The sequence below is a fragment of the Zalophus californianus genome, chromosome 4 (assembly GCF_009762305.2).
Source record: "Zalophus californianus isolate mZalCal1 chromosome 4, mZalCal1.pri.v2, whole genome shotgun sequence".
Lineage (NCBI taxonomy): Eukaryota > Metazoa > Chordata > Mammalia > Carnivora > Otariidae > Zalophus > Zalophus californianus.
The window spans coordinates 146,342,271-146,364,172 of NC_045598.1; the positions used below are offsets into that span (position 1 = coordinate 146,342,271).

The window sequence follows — 21,902 nt, forward strand, 5'->3', positions numbered from 1 at the left end:
TAATCCTTGGGATTCAGCCTCTCTCCTGACCCTTGGATTCTGGCAAAGAAAAGGTAGCCGTGGCACACAGGGAGCAGACAGTGGGAGCCGGAGGAGCCAGAGGCTGTGGGAAGGGGCGCCAGAGGAATTCACTAATAAAAGACTTTCTTCATTCTTCATGCAGGGCAGAGAAAACTGACCCTGGATGTGGGGGTGGGACAATAGGAGGCAGGGGCAAGGAACTGTCCCAGAGATGCAAATATTTGTGTTATGATCATGATGGGGCCTAGACTAGTCACAAATTACAGAGCCCTAACACCAAATATGGAAATAATTCCAGATGAATTGCATTCCTTTCATAGTCCATCCTTATTCTGAAGGCTGAGTTCCTATCCTTTTCTTGTTCTTGCTTATTCTGGGAATAACTCATGAGCAGGTAATCTAGGTTTCCTTAAACTTCTGATTATAGCAAGTTCTGACTCCCAATGAACCTTGAAAGCCCCCTAATAAAGGCACTTCCCACTTGTCTCTAACAGGATTACCATAGATTGCATGAGATTCATCAGTGATTTTTCAAAGCTGCAAACATTTGATCTAAGGACAGTAGACAAAGTGATAGATGGCTGTCCTTTGACCTGGACTCAGGAAACATATTTCCTCCAATAGATTTTCCTCTTCAGCATTTTTGTGCTGATTGAGAAAATGCCGTGCCACTTAATGAGAGAACCAAACGATTAGGATTTAAGTCACAAAATAAATACGAACCAGTGTCCTCATGAAATCTTTACTTTGGAAAAGGAAATGATAAGTAGAAGTTCTATAATACAAATCGTTGGTCCTCATTTGAAATAATGCCATCATGCTCAGGGGACCTAAAATTAGTTCCTGGGTGACAGCCTTGACTGGGCGGGTAGTGGAAAACCTGAAATGATATGTCACAGTAAAACAAGATCAATAAACAGATTTAGAATTAAAATCTGACATTTAAGGTCCTTCTTTTTGTTACAGTGTGTCTGTTACAGTGTGAGGCACAATATGGATGCTCACTTGGGAAAGGAAGGACAAAATATGACCCTTATTATAACTTCAAAAGTGTGAATCAGTCATCTGTAAAATCACTAGTGTATTATTCTGTAGCTCATGACACTGAACATTTTGATTAACCTTAAGATGTAAAGTGGGCCTCTATCAGAAGGGTCATAGTAACCCTAAATAACTGTCCTGAAACTTAAAAAGAAGTCCAATCCCTGTAATCCATAGGAAGGAAGACAGGCTTGCATTAATCTCAGAAGGGAAGCAACCTCTTTCTTTACTTCTTCATTCATGCAATGTATATTTACTGAGCATTTATTATTATGCCAAGCACTTTGGTAAACTCTGGGAATAATTCAGTGACTCGGTCATATGCGTCCCATGATATGAGGCTTGCATCTAACAAGGCATATAGAAATCAGTAACATTATCAAAAAGTAATGGTCATTACTCATCCAAAGGATTTCTCAAAAAGGATTGTGGGTTACTTTCTAGGAATTGTTTCTCCTCTGTAACCAGAAGATATAATCAGTCATTTATTTAACAGTATTTCGTGTCTGCTAAGCACTAGGCACTCTGTTTTGTTTGGGATTTGGGGGAGAAAGCAAGACAGATGTTGCCCCTGCCTTTTTAAATATGAAATCACGTTACTCCTAATCATCCCTGAATTGGCAGAGCTGCTGAGTTATTAATGACTATGTTAACCTTTCATTTCAATAAGAACTGCAATGGACAGTTGCTAAGCATTATATTTTTCTCAGTAAAATATTAATATCAAGAACAGTGACTCAAACATGAAATGCCATCGGCCTTCATTTCCCACAGGCATACTACATCCATATGCACAAGCTTTGTGCAGACATCGTGTCTGAGCTAAGAACTCATAACGGGGGGATTTTCAAGTCTTATATGGAAGGGAGAAGAGAATTTTTCCCTCACTTTGGCAACAAGCAGGCAGCCTCAAACCAAGCCTCTGAGACTCTCATGGTGTTTTGTAACTGCCTGCAGTACACTAATACAACTGGGCTGGACAGGGCCACACTGTAGGGGCAAAGCCACCTGTGCCCCAGCCCCTCCGTGGTGGTTTTGGTATACCCTTCATAGTAAGGCTGGAAATGTTAAAAATTTAGCATGGACACCATGGGATCCAGAGAAATGATTTCTTGTCAAAGTGTCTTGGCCTGGTTAAAGCAAGCAATGCACAAACTATGACTTTCTTGTTCCTTCTGTCCCTCTAGTCTTTCCATTAGCTCCTGTTGAGCAAATGAGTTCTTTGGTGATGCCCTATAATCATCTTTCACATTATGTTTACATTTTCTGTCTGTCAGCCTATGCTCAAGTAAGATCAGATAGCGGAGACATTTTTTTCTCTAGTCTCACCATACTTAAACAAAGGTATCCAAGATACATAGCCATTTTAATTTCTCTATCATAGCTTCATTTCCTTCTTGAGCCTTGGCTGAAAACGTAAACTTAGCTCCAGATGAATGAAATCCTTTCCAGTTTTAACACAGGTAATTTGGAGTTTTTCTCTTGAACTGTTTCTCCTTGGGGTAGCACGTAAGTCCTGGAAATTGAAACAATTTGGGCTTGCAACCAGGCCTCAACACCTTCTAAGGCTGGAGCCCTTCTAAGCTCTAAGAACCAAACCATCCTATGGGATCCTTTAATGCCGGTTGTATACGCATGCATGTGTGCATACATGCATATGAGGTAGTGTGGTGGGGTGAGAAGGTAGAGCAAGGGTATAGGGATCTGAAGAGAGGACCCTGCTTTGTGCTTCTTGAATGATATTCCATGAACGGTTGCTTACAATGGGTCAGAAATATATATGTGGGTTCTGTGGTATTGAAGTCTCAGTGTCATTTTAAAAAGCCCACCCATGGGTTTTAACTAATCAAAATGTCAGTGAAAGCTAAACAATCATGTTTATAAACGATCCATTCAAGGTATTTATCAGTAAGGAACAGATTACTGGCATTTGACCTTTTCTAACCACTTATGCATTATGCGAGCCTTTGGTCGCAGACAATGGTTTAAGTCACAAATATTCAACATTTTCTGAATCATGGACATTACATTCTGTTTAGGGAGCTACTTCTTATGACTGGCACTATCACTGCCTTGCTTCGGTTTAGTACACTGTCAGTAAGCAGGAATCACTGAAGCTGTCACGTCAAATGCCTCCTGGGTTTCCAGAATCCATCACTGGCAATCTGCTCCAGAAAGAGATGAATTGTTCTTTTGTTGTTGCATAACCTGACGGCCACGACCAACATGAATAGGGTCTCTTGCATCAAGGAAATTAGGCACCATTTCTCTTGTAATAATTCTTAAGAGCAATAGTAATAATTCTTAACAGGCTTTCTGTCTGCTAATCCCAGAGAGGGTCACACTAGCCTAAGAGGCATCAGGTGGGGCTTAATAAGCATGCATCAGCACACTATTTTCTCAGGGGGAGGGGGCATGACCCTGAAAAGGACAGTTGGGTGTATGTTATAACTCTGACAGTGCCAGAGACCCTTCCTTCAAAGATGACATTTTCTGTTTTACCCTTCTTTCCCACTTTCCACCATTTCATGTTAAATAGCAAGGGATTTTTTTAATGAATTACAATAAAAAATTGCATGATAAAGAAACAAATATAAGCCTTCATATTTTTCTGTCAGAACTATCAAAATTAAATGAGGCAGTTCTTAGAATTTGCTTATTTGTGTCACTAAGAAACAGTAACCGAGACCATGGCAAATCAGGTAACCTCTTCAAGTGACATTGTTTTTATCAGCAAAAGGGTTTTGAAATAGTAACTTTGCAGGGTGTCTGTGAGTAATAGATGATAAAGGGGGAGTGAGGATTGCACAAGGCATAGAGCCTGGATTCTGGATTCAGATAACACTCTATTTGAGTTTGAGCATTAGCTCCAATTGCATGATCTTGGACAAATTGCATGAATCCTGAGAATTTATTTTTTTTTTAAAGATTTTATTTATTTATTCATGAGAGACAGAGGAGGAGAGAGAGAGAGAGGGAGAAGCAGAGGGAGAAGCAGGCTCCCAAGGAGCAGGGAGCCCAATGCGGGACTCGATCCCAGGACCCTGGGATCATGACCTGAGCCGAAGGCAGATGCTTAACCATCTGAGCCACCCAGGCGCCCGAATCCTGAGAATTTAATGAGAAAAATGCCAACAAAGTATAGAGCACATTATATGGCTCCAAATAAATTCCCAATACTCATGGCTTTTTTAAAATTACAATTATTGTAAAAAGTATGTGAATATATATAATACAACACCTGCTACAGAGTTATCTAAGCCTTAAGAAAGCAGTGCTTTTTTCCTTACTTACTTCTTTTTTTTAAATTTTTTATTGTTATGTTAATCACCATATATTACATCATTAGTTTTTGATGCAGTGTTCCATGATTCATTGTTTGTTCATAACACCCAGTGCTCCATGCAGAACGTGCCCTCCTCAATACCCATCACCAGGCTAACCCATCCCCCTACCCTCCTCCCCTCTAGAACCCTCAGTTTGTTTTTCAGAGTCCATCATCTCTCATGGTTCGTCTCCCCCTCTGACTTACTCCCCTTCATCCTTCCTTTCCTGTTATCTTCTTCTTTTTCTTTTTTCTTAAAATATGTTGCGTTATTTGTTTGAGAAGTACAGATCTGTGATTCAACAGTCTTGCACAATTCACAGCGCTCACCGTAGCACATACCCTCCCCAATGTCTATCACCCAGCCACCCCATCCCTCCCACCCCCAACCACTCCAGTAACACTCAGTTTGTTTCCTGAGATTAAGAATTCCTCATATCAGTGAGGTCATATGATACATGTCTTTCTCTGATTGACTTATTTCACTAAGCATAACACCCTCCAGTTCCATCCACGTCGTTGCAAATGGCAAGATCTCATTCCTTTTGATGGCTGCGTAATATTCCATTGTGTATATATACCACAGCTTCTTTATCCATTCATCTGTCGATGGACATCTTGGCTCTTTCCACAGTTTGGCTATTGTGGACATTGCTGCTATAAACATTGGGGTGCACGTACCCCTTCGGGTCCCTACATTTGTATCTTTGGGGTAAATACCCAGTAGTGCAATTACTTACTTCTGTTTATGTTCCTTTCTTCTTAATATATATTAAAGGTTTCCACATTAGAAAACTGTGTCATAAAAAAATGTTCTAACCCAGTACTTTGGCAAAAGTCAGATTTTCAGTTACCCCAGGAGAAGGACAATATACTACTTCCTCTTCACAACCTTGGAATTGCAGATAGACAATCAAAATGTGCATTTTAAGAAACGTTAGTTTGCTAGTTAATTCTTTCTTACTAAATGTTCCTGACATCATTCACATATATTTCCAATTTTAATGGATATATTTCAGGCTTTTTTAAAACTGAGGATTTTTCTTCCTAGAAATGGTTAATTTAAAGTAATCAGTGATTAGGGAAAGTATTAACAAGATTTACCCCAAATATGTGAAAACATATGTCCACAAAAAACAAGCCAACCAAGAAATAAAAACTTATAAAATAATCTTCAAAATATTTTTCTTCACAGTGGCTCCAAAATGGAAAAAATTTCAAACGGCCATCAACAAGAAAATGCAAAAATAAATTGTAGTATATTCATACAATGGTATATTACTCATTTGTAAAGAAGAATGAACTACTCAGACACAAAATAACGTAGATGAACCTCAAAATAATTATGTTGAGCCAAAATTTAAAAAACAGAAATAAGAGGGTATATACTATATGATTCCAATTATATAACATTCCAGAATAGGCAGTCATCCATGGTGATAGAAATCAGGATGGTGACTTCAAAAGTCTATGAAGAACGTTCAGGAGTTCATGGAATTGTTTTATATTTTTGTTTGGTGGCAGTTTCATGAGTGTATGTAATTGTAAAAATTCATTAAATTGTACTCTTAAGACCTGTTTATTTTATGCAAATATCTCAAACACACACACACACACACACACACCCCACAAAGTAACACAATGAAAAGTATGAACTCTCTGAGGTATTTTAAATGATTGCTGAAAAAACTGATGTTGTTAAGAATAAAAATACTATGAAATACAATGCCTCCTGAATGTTAAAGGGGAAAAAATATATATTGTCATCTGAGGAACCTAAGAACTAATTTTAGTTTTCTAGATTTCAACAAAGTTGTAAAAAATCAATGAATGAACTGTCAATCTTTGACCCACAACCTCCATGTTCTTTATGTTTTCTGCTGCTCTTTGGACCAGCATTGATTCAATGAAGAAAAAATTTCCCAATTTTTCTTCTGCTTGAAATTCTGTTTCCTCTGGTTTATTTTGTAATTGACTCCTATGTGACAGATACAGAATCTTTTCCTTATAAATTAAAGAGAAGATTGAAATCTAAGTTTGACTTATAATTTGACTTTTCTTGAGGTGTTGGTGAAATAGACTGGCTCTAATTCTCTCACTAATGAATTCTTCAGTGTAGATTGTACATTTAAGAGAGAGAAAGAGACAGTGTTGATTTGGGAATGGATTTCATTCTACTTTCAAACGTGTTGGCTTTGTCACTCTTTTTTCTGTAGCTGCAAGGTTGCAAGGTTTGGTAGCTGTTATATGATCTATGAACTGCAGGAAATAGGGTCCAGGGTTTTCAGACCAGTCACTCCTGATTCTGACCTTTAGCTTAATCTTAGACATCAGTGTATAATTTCTGACATATTAAAATGAATCCAATATCAAAGACTAAATTTAAATGACTCTGGAAGTAAGTCAACTATGTTTCCAAAATTGCACATGCTCCACCAATTGTTGTATTTTGGAAAAAGCTATGGACTTCGAAACAGGACTTGAAGTCAAGCTTGAATTTCACCATTTGCTGGCTGTGTGAATTTAGGCACATCCTACAGACTCTCTGAGCCATTTTCCCAATCTCCTCTTCCTCTCGGTGAATTAGGGTTGTAGTTGCAAACTTGAGCTTTAGGTCAGGTAGTCTGATCATGGAGAAGTTATGAATATTTATTAAGTGATAGTAGTGCAATAATACATATAAAGCATTTAGCGTACTGCTCAATAAAAATGGTGGCTATCATTGTTCCTCATAGCTATTCAATTATTATTCATAGCAACCAAAACACTATACAATTATTTAATTGGTATTTTTATTGTTATTGCCATCTAAGCCAACAAAGTTCACCTGTAGCAAAAATGACTGAATAAGAGAATCACTAACAACAAGGATGAATAGTAACAACAGAAGAGAATTTGTCAGGAGGCTTGTCAAGAGGCTGCTGTTCGGGGAGCTGAGAAGGAGCAAAATTGGATTCAGCATTGCATGGATACAGAGTAGGTACAGATAGGTCCTGCTCACGAGCTTGATTTGCTGCAATCAGGAGTCAGTGGTAGCCTCTTGGCGCCAATGATCAGTGCCTGCTCCTTCCTGGAGTGGATTGGTTTTATGGTCAGTGAAAAAGGTCAGGAAAGATTTGGTGTAAACTCAGCACAGCACAGCAGTTAAGGCTATGGGCTTTGGAGGCAGACACCTGGGTGCTGCGTCTCTGGCATGCTCCTTTATGTCCTTGCACATCAGCTCCCCCTTTTTTAAAATGAAGGTGCTAAAAATAATATCTTCCTCATTAGCATGTTGTAAAAATTAAATACGATTATTCATTTGAGGGTTTAGCACAGTGCCTGACACACAGTAAGTATCAATGAATATAAGTTCCTATTTTTCCTAATGCCTTCGTGCAGACGTTGTATCTAGGAAATAAGGGTCAAGGACTGTGTAATCTGCTGCCTAGATAGTTGACATTTATTGAGTCTGAAAGAATGAAAGGTAAAGGCAGAATTTATGCAAAGACTTGATTGAGTTTGTGGCCTAGTAACCCATGACATAATTTTAATAGCTGATTATTACTCAGTAACTGATTTGACTCTAGGAAAGGAATTCTTTCATTAACTCACCATTAAATTACAATTTTTAGCCAGCATTGAAATTTAAATTTTTCCTGTTAACAACAACAACCAAAAAAATCCTAATCATTTGGACCAAATTTATATAACATAGCAATAGCGACTTTGCTTCCTATATCCTGGCTTTAGGTCAGGATAGCTAAACACTGCTAAGGCAACCAATGATTTACTGGGTATTTATAAAATCTTTGTACAATTTTAAAATCAAATAACTTTTTCCACAAGAGTAATGAACTGTAAACATCATATAGAAGAATATTATTACTATACTGATATTTTAAATGCTAATTTTAATGTTTCATCTTATTCACAAATCATACACAATGTCTGTGAATAGTTCTTTTTGAAAGAGCAGCAGTTGGTGAATATTTTCAAATAATGTTGCAGGATTTCTTTATATATGAATCATGAAAATAGAGCCTTTCCAACTGTAACTTCCTCAAGCACCAGTGTGCTTCCTTATAGGATGCTTAAAATACGTGACATTTAAAAGAATGATGGATTTTTAAGACAAGTGAATTTGTAGAGGGCTGAATTGCTTATCCATATAGTTTTACCTAAGCTTTCTCGTTTTAATAATTTCCATTTCAAAGAGCTATATTAACCCTATGAAGTGCATCGTAGCCATAAAAAAAAAAATGAAACGCTTAAGATCAGTAACTCCAATTTAATTCAGGATATAACAACATCAACTGGAGAGTACTTTGCAAGTTGGAAAATCATAATTCAAGGTGCTTTACTAAAGATTTCGCAGTGGGCAGCTTTTGTTGATTATTCATCTCCAGAAAGAAGCCCCTTCTCTAGAAAGCTCTTCGCAAAATGTAGAAGCAGAGCCGGAAGCAGCCACACTCTCATGTGAGACTTTAGTCAGATTGACACAAAAATATTGTTTAACAAATGAGAGTTTTGTTAAACCTCACTATGTTACCCATCAGAAAACAGGACGATTATACTCAGGGCTACATATTTGAACCATAGCCTTAAAAAAATCAGTCATTATACTTTCATATTAAATTCACAAGTTCTTTCATGAGGGTATTTAGGTGGTTCCAGAGCTGTATTTTGCACATATTCAGCACCCTATGACCCTGAAAGGGCACCTAGATTTTTCTGCTTGAACATAGCAAAGCAGCTTCTTAGTTGAGTCTTTGAAGGATTTTTGTTTTTTCCTAATAAAGAAAATGATCATTTATTAAGCTATTACTATGGGTCAAATGCCAAGTTAAGTGCTTAATGCATTTGTCTGCTCACCTAATCTCCACAATTATTATCTCTTTTATCAGATGAGATATCAGAAGAGATAAGGAAAGTTTAAGCAGCCTATTCAAGACTGGCCATAAGGTCATAAAGGGCAGAGCCAATTCAAACCCAAGTCTGAGATTTTCCTATAAACCATGAAAAGGAATTGGGATGATTTTTATTTATTTATTTATTTATTTATTTATTTTGTAATGCCAAGAGCATTAAGTAAGGAACAGAAGAGCTTCTGGCAAGGAACAGAGAAGATATGCCCTTGAACATACCCAAACACCTTACCTGCAAGAATGACAAACTTCCTGGGCTAGAATAATCATGGTGTTAGTTGGCATAAAGTCCCATGATGTTTGTCTTTCCTAGTTCCAAAGCCACTCACTGCCACTAACAGGACACTAGCAAGTGATGAAGTACTTTCCCTGAATAGCATCTTTTTTTCTTATTTTATTATGTTATGTTAGTCACCATAGAGTACTTCATTAGTTTTTGATGTAGTGATCCGTGATTCGTTGTTTACGTGTAACACCCAGTGCTCCATGCAATACATGCCCTCCTTAACACCCATCACCATGCTAACCCATCCCCCCCCTCCTCTCCCCTCCCCTCTAAAACCCTCAGTTTGATTCCCGGAGTCCATAGTCTCTCATGGTTCGTCTCCCCCTCTGAAATCAGAACCAGAATAGCATCTTGATAAGATTTACCCTGCCTCCCTTTCCAGCGCCGTCTGCAGCCATTCCACGTCTGCCTCCCTCTGCTCTCCAGCTGCCTGAATTACTTCCTGTTCCAGTCTCGCCAGGTGCTTTCACACTTCAGAGTCCGCGTGCACAGTACACTGTGCCAGGACCTCTTTTTGTGATTAGTGCCTCCTGGTCCTTCAGGTCTGGTTTCCCCTCCTCCAATATTCCCTTCTCTCCCATAGATCTTAGTTTAAATTCCCTGAAAGGAGAGCTGAGACAAGGGCTTGATGCAGATAGATTATCTGGGAAGTGATTCCAGAAAGTAATGGTGAGGGAAAAGGGAGAGTGAGAACAGGAGAAAGATGAAGCCAATAATGATTACCTCTGAGGGCAATGAAGCTTCTTCCTGCTGAGGACTCTGAGAAGCTATGTAGAATTCATTCCAGAATTGTCCTTCTGGAGAACAGGAGGCTGGGGCATTAATCCACCAGCTAGGATCCCTTTTGGTTGAGGCTTGCTCATGGGGACCTTACTTCCCTACATTCCCAGGCGGAGCCAGCCCTTAGGGTGGGCATGGGGTGGGAAGCCCTCAACAGGACTGGGCACTCCCCCCACAGTCAGAGGGGACCGAGGATCATGGTGTGGGGCACCAAGAGTCTTCACTACATAAAGTGAACCATTTCCCTCATACACTTGTCACGGTTTGTGATTACTCATTACTTATGTATTCATTTGTCTGCCCCTCACTGAACTATGAGCTCCAGAGTCAGAACAAGGACTCTTGTTCACCAGCATCTTCTAAGACTCTGAGCATTTTACCTGGCATTTAATCAGCACATAAAAAATGTTGCTGAATGAAAAATGTAATTGCTTTTGGCTTTTCTACCAATCCTTCAGTTTACATTAATTGTAGAAGAAGCTTCAGCACCTTCTCAAGGGCTTTTTCTCTTCCCAAAATGGAAGTCTCTCTAAGCAAGTCCCTCTTGTCTGTGTGAGCAGACATCAGTTCTGAGATCCTCAGTCTCCTTTCTCTTTAAAATAGGGGTAACCAACATTGAGGTAGCTTTGTGTCTTTTCTGAGTGACACCCCTTTTCTCCCAGGATTCTCTTAACCAGCAGACATTTGTGCTCTCCTCAGTTACCAGAAATTGCTTGTTTGTAGGAATCAGAATTGTCATTCTTAGAGGGGGTATTTCAGATCCTTTCACAGCTTACTCTTGGACCCATTATATTAAATTAGGAAGTAAAAAAAAAAAAAAGGACCAAACACTAATCAGAGTTTGCACTATCTTTTAAATTTCAGGCACAATAGTAATGTTTGAGAAACTCTGGCTGTGTTCATAAAATCTCACTTGATACTAGGCTTTTTCACCACCAGAATGATTTGCCATCTTCCTCCTTTTCTTCCTCATCAAACATACTGGCTATTATTTTTAAGCACCTGCAGGTGTACAAGAGAATGTCCTAGAATTTCATTCAGTTTAATCCTTATAACAACTTTATAAAGTGGACATTGTTCCTTTTTTAACATGAGGAGATTTGGACTTGGAGAGTGAAGTAACTAGCCCAGAGTCGCTAAACGAGTTTGTGAAAGGGCCAGGCCTTTACTGTCTTTCATCTTTGAACCCCCATCAACATAGCCCAGTGGCGGGCATGTAACAAGTGCTCATTCAGTAGAAACTGGCTGGGCCAGGGTTATAGTGGAACTCAAAATAAAGTGTTTGTTTCCAGTCTCTACCTATAATGGGCTTCTTTGCCTGTGTCTGGAATCTGTGCTGGATCTCATTAACCAGACAGACAACATAGGACCTGCCTCATTGCCACCACAGGTATAGGACATCTGGCATTTGTGGAATAAAAGGGAGGCCAGGAATACAGGAGGAGAGAAGAGATGCACAGAAAGAAATAATAAGAATTGGACACATGTACCCCTCTGTTCTTCTCTCATGAGTCTCCAGAAAGGTCGCCATGCCCTCTGAGCATATGGAGAATACAGATCATTCATCCCCAATGTTACCCAGACCATAATTCCCCAAGACAGGACCAAGATTGAAGAAAATATATACAGAACAGGAAAAAAGATTGTGGAAAGCAGTAGGAGATAGAGTTAGAAAAAGATAGGCTAGGTTGGGCCATTCCTTTTGAGAAAAGGTTAAAAAGTACAATATGGGGCAGTAGAACATTTGCTAATGTGCATTGTTGTTTTTAATTGGATTTTTTGTAAACAAGTTTAGTTTCATAGACGTTTCTGCCTGTTCTTGGGATGTTTTGAATCTTTTCTCCTAGTCAATTTTTTTATGTAATTTGCCTTTCAAAAGATGTAGTTTTATGAAATAACCAGCCTCACATTAGATTTACTCTTTTTTCTTTAAGAAACTGCCTTTGATCTTGATTACATGAGTTAGGTGAGGTACTGAAAGAAGTTAAATAGCTCACACAAATTGGAAATGAGAAAAAATCAGAAGTTGTAATCATTTCCTTCATCTTTGGAAAGACCCCAGAGAGCAACCAGTTTAAACTTAACTGGAGGCTATTATTATGAGCACTCTAGAAGGAGAATGAGTTTTTTACCCAACTCTATCATTTTTCTGACAGGTACATTTTTTTTTTTCAAAGCCTCCTACAAACTGAAGTGGGTATTTTCAATACAATTCTCAGTTCTATTAGAGTAGATAACAAAATAAATACTCGTTGAATGAATGTGCCAATTATGGATAATAAGGGGTGGAGTACAAGGCAATGAAAAGGGATAATTGAAAAATCATTTGATATTTTATCATCCACTAATTTTTGCAGCAAAGTCGTATGAATCATTCACTGTGTGTAAGATGCTGGCAGTGCTGGGGCTAGAGTAACAACTAATGCTTATATGAGTGGCAGGCATGTTCTAAGTAGTTTACGTATATTAATTCCATTATTTCTCACAGTGCTGTGTGGTAAGTACTCTTTTTTTCCCCATTTTAGAGACAAGGCCACTGAGGCACAGAGAGGTGAGAGCGCTTGCATGAGGTCACACAGCATTGGGAATCCATTGCAGGCATTCTGGCTGCAGTGTCTGGCACTTAGCAACCAGTGACTATGACCTCTAATGAAGCCTAACAAATGAGTAATGAAAATGGAAAATATATCATCCCTGCTCTTGAGGAACTTACATGCTACTGAAAAAGATGGGACTAAATGCGAAGTTACAGTAGAACGTGGTAAGAAGTGTGAGGACGGTAAGAAGATCTTCCAGAAGCAGTAAGGATGGCGTCAGGCCCTGTCAAGGTAAAGGGGTGAATGATGAACAGGAGTTAGGAGACAAACTGGGGACAAGGGTTGGTGTTTCAAGTGTGGAAGAAGCATTTGCAAAGAATAATAACCCTGGAAGATTCAGGTAAGAAAAATAATTCAGAAAAGCTGCTAGAAAGAGAAGAGGCTGACAGTGCTGAGAGATGGGGTTGGAAAATTAAATGGGTTCCAGATCATGAAGAACCTTGTAAACCAGGCTGAGGAGTGTTAGGTGTTCTCTTTGAGGGATTTTATACAAGGATGTGATTCAATCAGATTTTCATGGAGACTGTAAGATTCAGTTAGAAAATATCCCTCAGTGTGGAGAATAGGTTGGGAAGGATTCAGGGGGGAGCTATTGAAAGATATTAGGGGATTTTTTACAATAATTATGGGGAAATGGTGAGGGCAGTAAGTCTTAAAAGTCCTACTTACCAGTTGGGCTGTGGAGAAATAACCTTTCCATAGTAAGAAGCCTATATTTCCCATGTGTTTTTTCACTTACTTTTGATAAGAATTTTCTTACTTTCTAAATAATGAAACTTATTTCACATCAATTTTTTCCTGTAAATGGGCCAGTGGTAATATGTGGATGACTATGTGAATATCTAATTATTATACTTTATGCACCAAACAAAACATTTTCCCTTAACTAGGTTGAAGCATTCTTGGAGGTCTTTTATCTAATTAGTCTGAAAAAATTGCACTGGGAATTCAAAAGGGAATCTGAAGAGATAAGACATTATAATATTAGAAAGAATGACCACATTCTTCGCTTTTGAGAATTGAATATGGAAAAAAAAATTATGTTTGGGGGGAAGTGGATTTTATCAACATCCCCTCAGGTCAGTTTAGCCATCCTTTCCATTTTATTTGCTCTGGGCTCGTAATGAGCTTCCATCACTTTGTACTCATATCTTGAGGGAAGAAAGCAGCCCCTCTTTTGGCTAAATTTAGTGCAGCCTCGGCAAACACTGTGTTTTGTTCTGCATGCTCTCTGCAAAGAGGGAGAACTGATATGACTATTATATTCAAGGCAGAATTTCTTACACTTTTCAAAATAGCAGTTTAAAAATGTGGAAAAGGTTACTGTGGAAGAAAAGAGTTGTGCTCTGAGGGTAAATGCAAGGTGTCTTATGTAGTAATAATCTATTTCTAAATCACAAATGAAATAAGCAATGCCCATGTGCTAAAAGAGATGTTTCCTAAATGCCCAACCTATTACCCAAGTGTAACTGTGGAGAATCTGTCTTCGAAGCTCAGGTTTCTGTCTATTTTATAGTATTCTTCCTGTAACTTAGCCAAGTAAGGCCTTATTGTCATAATAATTACAATCATTTCTTTTCCATAGTTATTCTGGAGCCGTAATGTCTAATTTGTCCAATAAAGGCCATTCACCTAAAGAAACTGATACTGTGAAACCATTTATGGCCCTAGGCTTTCATTTATTTCATAGATAGATGGATAGATCAATAGAGAGAGAGAGAGAGAGACGGGTAGGTAGGTGGGTAGGTAGGTAGGTGGGTAGATGATAAGCATATAAATATATACGCTTTGAATAGGTTGGTAATGAAAAATTAAGAGAAGTTCATGACATGCTTTTTTTAATGTGGAGCCCTTTGTCATCTGCTCCAATTTAATAGCATTTCTAGTGTCATTAATAGACCTAAAATAAATGACAACTGGCTTTAATTTTTTTATTGGTAATTAAGGCATTTTGTAATATGGAATTCAGCCTTGCCAATCATCTTGTATCAGTTTAAGAGTTCTAATACACACAAATAGATATTAGTTACAACTCCTTGTTGGGAGTACTCCCACTTCAGCCACACTAGGTCCCCTCGTCACTGGAAACAAAGTAATTTTTCCACTAACTTGTCTTTAATATTGTTAAATACTTTCATAATTTTCTTGGGAAAATTTTATTCAAATAACTTGGCATTTTTGAGTGATTCCCCTTTACTATTTTTCTCCTGATCTTATTGTTATTCATTTTATTATTCTGATATTTTAGATAGTTTTTATTTCCACAAAGCTGGGCATAAACATGGAGCAAGGTCATTTCTTATGAATCCTGAGTTCAGTGGCCAAGCCACTCATTAAGAAATCAGATCAATGGCAAGATTTCGTTTTTTTTGATGGCTGCATAATATTCCATTGTATATATATGCCACATCTTCTTTATCCATTCGTCTGTTGATGGACATCTTGGCTTTTTCCATAGCTTGGCTATTGTGGAGATTGCTGCTATAAACATCGGGGTGCACGTACCCCTTCAGATCACTACATTTGTATCTTTGGGGTAAATACCCAGTAGTGCAATTGCTGGGGATGGAACTGGAGGGTGTTATGCTAAGTGAAATAAGTCAATCAGAGAAAGGCATGGATTATATGATCTCACTGATATGAGGAATTCTTAATCTCAGGAAACAAACTGAGGGTTGCTGGAGTGGTAGGGGATGGGGTAGCTGGGTGATAGACACTGGGGAGGGTATGTGCTATGGAGAACGCTGTGAATTGTGTAAGACTGATGAATCACAGACCTGTACCTCTGAAACAAATAATACATTATATGTTAAAAAAAAAAAAAAGAAGAAGAAGAGAAGATAGTAGGAAAGGAAAAATGAAGGGGGGGAATCAGAGGGGGAGACGAACCATGAGAGACTATGGGCTCTGAGAAACAAACTAAGGGTTCTAGAGGGGAGGTGGGTGGGGGAATGGGTTAACCTGGTGATGGGTATTAAAGAGGGCACGTATTGAATGGAGCACTGGGTGTTATACACAAACAATCATGGAACACTACATCAAAAAAAAAAAAAGAAATCAGATCAAAGGAGATGGAAATTCTAATAGTTAAGATTTTGATAACAATTAAGCCATCATGGAGAAAATGAGAAGTATAAGTAAATTTCTTACAAAAGGCATCATCAGGTGGGCCTCGAAGAAAGTAAGTTAAGCTCATGTTCCTGAATCAGACAGGTTTGAGTTATCACTATAATTCAATTCACACATTAAATTGGGATATAATCAGAGGGTTTCGTAAGATTTCCTCCTTGAAGTCCTAAAAGAAATGCTGCTAGAATCTTTATCATCGACTTCATTGTGTAGAAGAGCAATAGAGTCTGCAGCTAAGTCAGACAGGAAGTTCACCCTTTCCCAAACACCCAATTCCAAAGGCCAGCAAACTAAGTGAGGTTGCACATCAGGAGCGCTCTCCCCTGTGCCTGTGAGCACAGGTTTCAGCCAGTACTGACCCAGCTCATAAGTGGACACTAGGACTGGCCCAAATAGAGCTGGGTCTGGACTTCAGGGGAGATTTTAGTAGGAGAGCAAGTTGAGCTACCAGTCAGCAAATCCATCCCATCAAAATAATGACAGTGCTGATTTTTTCCTAAGATGTCCAGGGATCCCAGTGGGCAGCCTGCTGGGTACCCGTCTTAGGAACATGGCACCGGATGAAACCACACTTCAGAATGCCTTCTCTCGACGGTTCAGCATGGCCTTTTCCCAGAATAATCTGAAATATGCTAAGGGAGGAACTGACCTCCTTTTGGAATCCCATAGAGAGCCAGTTCACTTTTTTTTTTCCTCTTGGACCAGTTTCAGAGCAGCAAGCATTCAGTGTAAACAGAAGTGTGGAAGGAAATGAAGACTAAACCGAATTCTTCACAATTCAAAATTCGCTCACTGATTTTTACTTATTTTCAAACTACTTAGTCAAATTTTCAAGTTTTAGAGACAAGCTCCAACTTGATATCATTCTTTAATTTTAGTACAGCCTAGTTTTAAAGTCTTAATTAGGTTACCATACCCCTATTCTGTGCTACATAAAACCTGTTTCGTATATTTAAAAATACACTAAACATAGTAACATTACCTTATATTTTTAAAATGTCTAATTCTAGAAGATAGGAGGGGAAGAATGAAGAGGAGTAAATCGGAGGGGGAGACAAACCATGAGAGACGATGGACTCTGAAAAACAAACTGAGGGTTCTAGAGGGGAGGGGTGTGGGGGGATGGGTTAGCTTGGAGATGGGTATTAAAGAGGGCACGTTCTGCGTGGAGCACTGGGTGTTATGCACAAACAATGAATCATGGAACACTACATCAAAAACTAATGATGTAATGTATGGTGATTAACATAACAATAAAAATAAAATGTCTAATTCTTTTCAAAGCATCTTTACACACAGTGCTTCAAATGACCCTCACCTCTTACCTCCCAAAAATAAAAATTAAGCAGATAGGTCAGGTGTTAATATTTCCATCTTACAGATGAGAATGCAGATGTGTAGTTGTTACAGGGCTTATAACATAGCTGTAAATGGCACAGCCAGCCACAGATTTTAATCACATGGCCCCTAGTTCAATATTCTTCTCACTAACTCAAACATTGTTCCTTTTAACATTTTCATCCTTAATGAATTCTTAATTATGAGTTTTGTGCAGAGGCAGACATATTTGTGGAAATACTGTCATTTTTTTCTGTTAAAAGATAGTCAAGTTCTAGGATTATTTTTTTTTTTAATTTTGTGTCTTAAATCCATAAACTTCCTGAGACATGTTTAAATTTTCTTCTTATTTTCTATTGAAGTTTTCAAACTTACTCTGCTGGAAGATCCCAGTACTTCTTCTGATAAAATGCTCTTGTTGATTCATGGTTTGCTGAGAGAGTAGATCTTAAATGATCTTACCAAAAAAAAAAAAAAAGTTGTAACTATGTGTAGTGATAGATGCTAACTAGACGTATTGTGATCATTTTGCAATATATACAAATATCAAATTATTATGTTGTACACCTGAAGCTAATACACTGTTGTATGTCAATTTTATCTGAATTAAGAAAAACAATAAAAGAGGAGCCACTGGAGAGAAGAAATTTTTTTTTCATCTTGGCATGACATACCATTTGCACCAGTAGATGCTAGGACTATCAGTCTTTGCTCAGAAAATTATGCTGGTTCTTTAGTACCTAATGGTTATCACCCAGTTTTTGTTTATTACATTTCTAAACTGAACTTCTTTTCTTAATTACTTTGTTTGGCTTGTCAAAGGCTCAATTTCTTCCTCTTTAATATTCTAAGATATATTTTCTTTAAGTATGCAAGCTCTTTCTATATTCGACCATCTACTAGCTTTGTATTTGCATTCCCCTTTTTAATATTTGAGAATACACATTTATAATAGAGTTAACCATCAAGTTCCCATAGGTTGCAAGTATCGTTATCTATTCTGCTTTATTTATTACTTATTGATAAAGGCAGGATTTTTTAACACCTTGGCATGAATTAGAAGAGCATGCCTTTTAAACCAAAATAATGGTTTCTTATTCAATAAAAGTATAAAAGTTAGTTTTGTTTTAGGCCAGAATTTTTCACCAATTTAAGTAGTAATACAATCTCTTCTGGAATCCAGTAAAAATAATACAAATATATCACTTGGATTCTACTATGTTAATGTTATATTTAAAGGATGATTACCTGAAAATATTACATACTCCTATTCAAATATGGGATAAAATTTTATAAAAGTAAAATATCAATCATAATGTTTTTGGATTGCCAATGACTTTTGATAGCTTTTACCTCTGATCTGTCCAATAAATAAATAAATAACTTTTCTTAGGTATGATTTTATAATATCTACCATCCATTTAGCATAGCAAGAATTATTTTTAAAAAAATTTCTAGAAGTTTTAATTCTTCTCTTTAAGTTGCATTTAAACAGCTTACATTCTAAATATCATTTTCAATTTTAGAATTAGAATACTCTTAGCATGTTATAATTTATTTTATACATGATGAAACTCTTAAGAAATAAATTCCAAGCCTTAGAATTTTATATACTCTTGGGTTAGAGTTTTATGTGATATGTAATTGCGTATTTGTCCTTATGAGGTATAGGTCTATGTAGGAATGCTGTTTCAACTCAATACTGCCTCCTTATTTTTAAACAAATATTAACCAAAGCACAGAAAATAGGAAAGAAGTATAATGGTAAAGCAATAAAGCAATGAGAGCTATGTTGGGTTATCCAAGCCGTTTTTCTTCTTCCTTTAGCTTAGAAGACCAAAAAGGAGGTTGATGATTCCTCCTTGCACTGAACTTCCTCTAATGGTTAGATTTCTATGATTTAGTTTCTGTTTTTGTCTTTTGAAAAGACAAGGCATTCTTGAGTAGTTTGAACCACATAAACTGACGGTGTCTTATCTACTTTTATTCATTAGCTTTTAATGTATAAGAGTTTTTCTGTGGCTTGTTATTATATAATTGCTTTTGTCATCTATATATCACCAAATACCTTTCCATTCATAGAACTGGAGAGAGATAGGGGAAGTTAGATTTTATGATGCTTTTGTGCTTCTCCAATCTGTGCTGGTAATGGATTGCTTCTCCATTCAAATTGATGAAAAGCCTTGGCTCAAGCAAAGCTTTAATTAGCATTAAGCTTGTTAGTTCATACTTTCCCTGAGGAAGATAGGCTAGTGTTTTCGGCTTATACAGCATAATCTCCTAGGTTCTGCAAACTAAATGAGACTTCTGCTTTTATCAAAAACACCGAGTTAAACTGATTAGATAATATATCACTTTTAGAAAGCTACAAGTTAACTATTCCAATAAAAAATATTTCTTTTCTTATCCATCACTGATACAAGAATCAATATAACTGCAGCAATTTTTTTTCTTTAGATCTCTTTTTCTCTTATTTTCTTATTATTGAACAGAGACTCTAAGAGACTGGTTTTATAACGGATACAAGATGGTCTGGTGGGATCTACAACACTGTAGGGTGGCTGAGCCCTTGGGAGGACATCACACAAGGAGGAGACAACAATGAACATTGCTCTTGATAATAATCTTAGTAGAGAGGATCAATCATCACTGTCACTGGCCAGGGAGCCTGTGCTTCTCTACTTAATAGATACGTTAAGGAAAGGTCAAAGTCCAGAACAAGGGCATTTGACTCAGCTCCAGGCTGGGGATAGTGCTTGCATGCTGATAAGCAAGTCAGTCCATTACGTTCCGAGTGCAGGTAGGACGCCTTGTGCTTTCCTTCTTCAGACTTTCTCTTTTGTATGCAGCTGAAGTGGAGAGAAGAAGCAACGCTCTTCATATTTGTTTGCAAAAGAAGTAGGGCAAAAGCTTCTCTTCCCAGCATCTCCCATCCCTGCCACACACACACACACACACACACACACACACACACACACACACACATCAAATAGAAGATGCAGGGGATGGAGGTTTGGGGAGCAATGGAGGAGAGGATAAGGGGCTTCTGGGCCTCCTTTGGTTTCAGGTTACTTAAATATAACCCTTAGTCTATGCAAAACGGAGCCCTTAATGAGATCCAGCAAGTTATAAATCTTTTCTTTCCTTGCTGTGCCCACTTCTTACATCTTCAGGGAACCACAAAGAACCCATTTCACCTCTCCGCACTCTTTATTCAACCTTTAATATGATACACTTTATTTTAAAATGGCTGATATATAATCAGCTTTATAATGATATATGTTACAGTGGAAACTACTTGGTCAACAGTCATCCTCTCCACTAGAATGAAAGCATGAATGAGGGAGGCTGGCGAATGAAGGACTATGTGTGTTTTGTTGTCTGTGGTGTTCTCCAGCATATACGACTGACAGATAGTGGAGGTTGCATATAGTATTTATCAAATTAACAAGTGATTAAATGAGAGTACAGGATTCAAAGTCCAAATTCCTCCTTGTTTTGCCAACGTACTGCTTCTAGCATTTAAGCCCTTCAGATCCCTCTTAAATGTCATCTTTTCACAGGGACTTTGCCTGACCTCCCTACCTACAGTAGCTGTCCCTCCTCACCTTCCCCTGCCACCCATTACTCAGGCTCTTGGCACTCTGTTTTCTTTTCTTCACATTTATCAACTTGTTAGCTTTCCTTCCTCCCTCCCTCCCTCCTCTCTCTCTCTCTCTTTTGCCTCCTTCCTTCCTTCCTTCCTTCCTTCCTTCCTTCCTTCCTTCCTTCCTTCTTGAATCTATCTCATTCCCTACTACCATTGAAGCAACATGAGGATAAGGACAAGGGCTTATTCCCTCTTGTTCTCTGGAATGTATGCATCATTTAACTAGATGCACAAGCTCAATTAGAATAATTCTCATAGTTCTACTTTAGGTTAAAGTACTGGGATATGAATCCAGTATTTCTGGAAACAAAAGACACATCTGACCTTGGAGAGTGTGGGGGTTCTTAACACCATTAAAAAAAACAGTAATTATACATATTTGTGTGTGTGTGTGTGTATATGTATATGTGTGTGTGTATATATATATATATATATATATATATATATATATATATATGATTTCTGTCCCTAGATGAAAACAGACATGAATGCTATCTCAACAGCATCTCATTTTGCCTTTCCTATTTTCTAGTCTAAATTACAGTAAGTAAAGGTAGCCATCTATCTGCATTCAGGAAGAATGCAGAGACTAGATGCTATTAAAATATGATTAACTTTCTCCTACATGACTCACAAGACTCACTTTGTTATCTCTCTTTTTAAAGTTGTTATTTATTTATTTGAGGGAGAGAGAGAGAAAGGGAGAGAGAGAATCTGAAGCAGACTCCTCACTGAGAGTGGAGCCCAACACAGGGCTTGATCTCATGACCCTGAGATCATGACCTGAGCCGAAACCAAGAGTCAGATGCTTAACCGATGAGCCACCCAG

General features: G+C 37.9%; 1 long non-coding RNA gene across 1 annotated transcript in view; it reads left to right on the forward strand.

Annotated features, from left to right (window-relative positions):
- LOC113934970 overlaps positions 1-21,902 on the forward strand; it is a 235,949-nt gene that overhangs the window by 70,335 nt on the left and 143,712 nt on the right. The window contains exon 2 of the long non-coding RNA XR_003523845.2: positions 12,886-13,188. This is a non-coding gene — a long non-coding RNA (uncharacterized LOC113934970). The remainder of the gene's footprint in view (positions 1-12,885; positions 13,189-21,902) is intronic.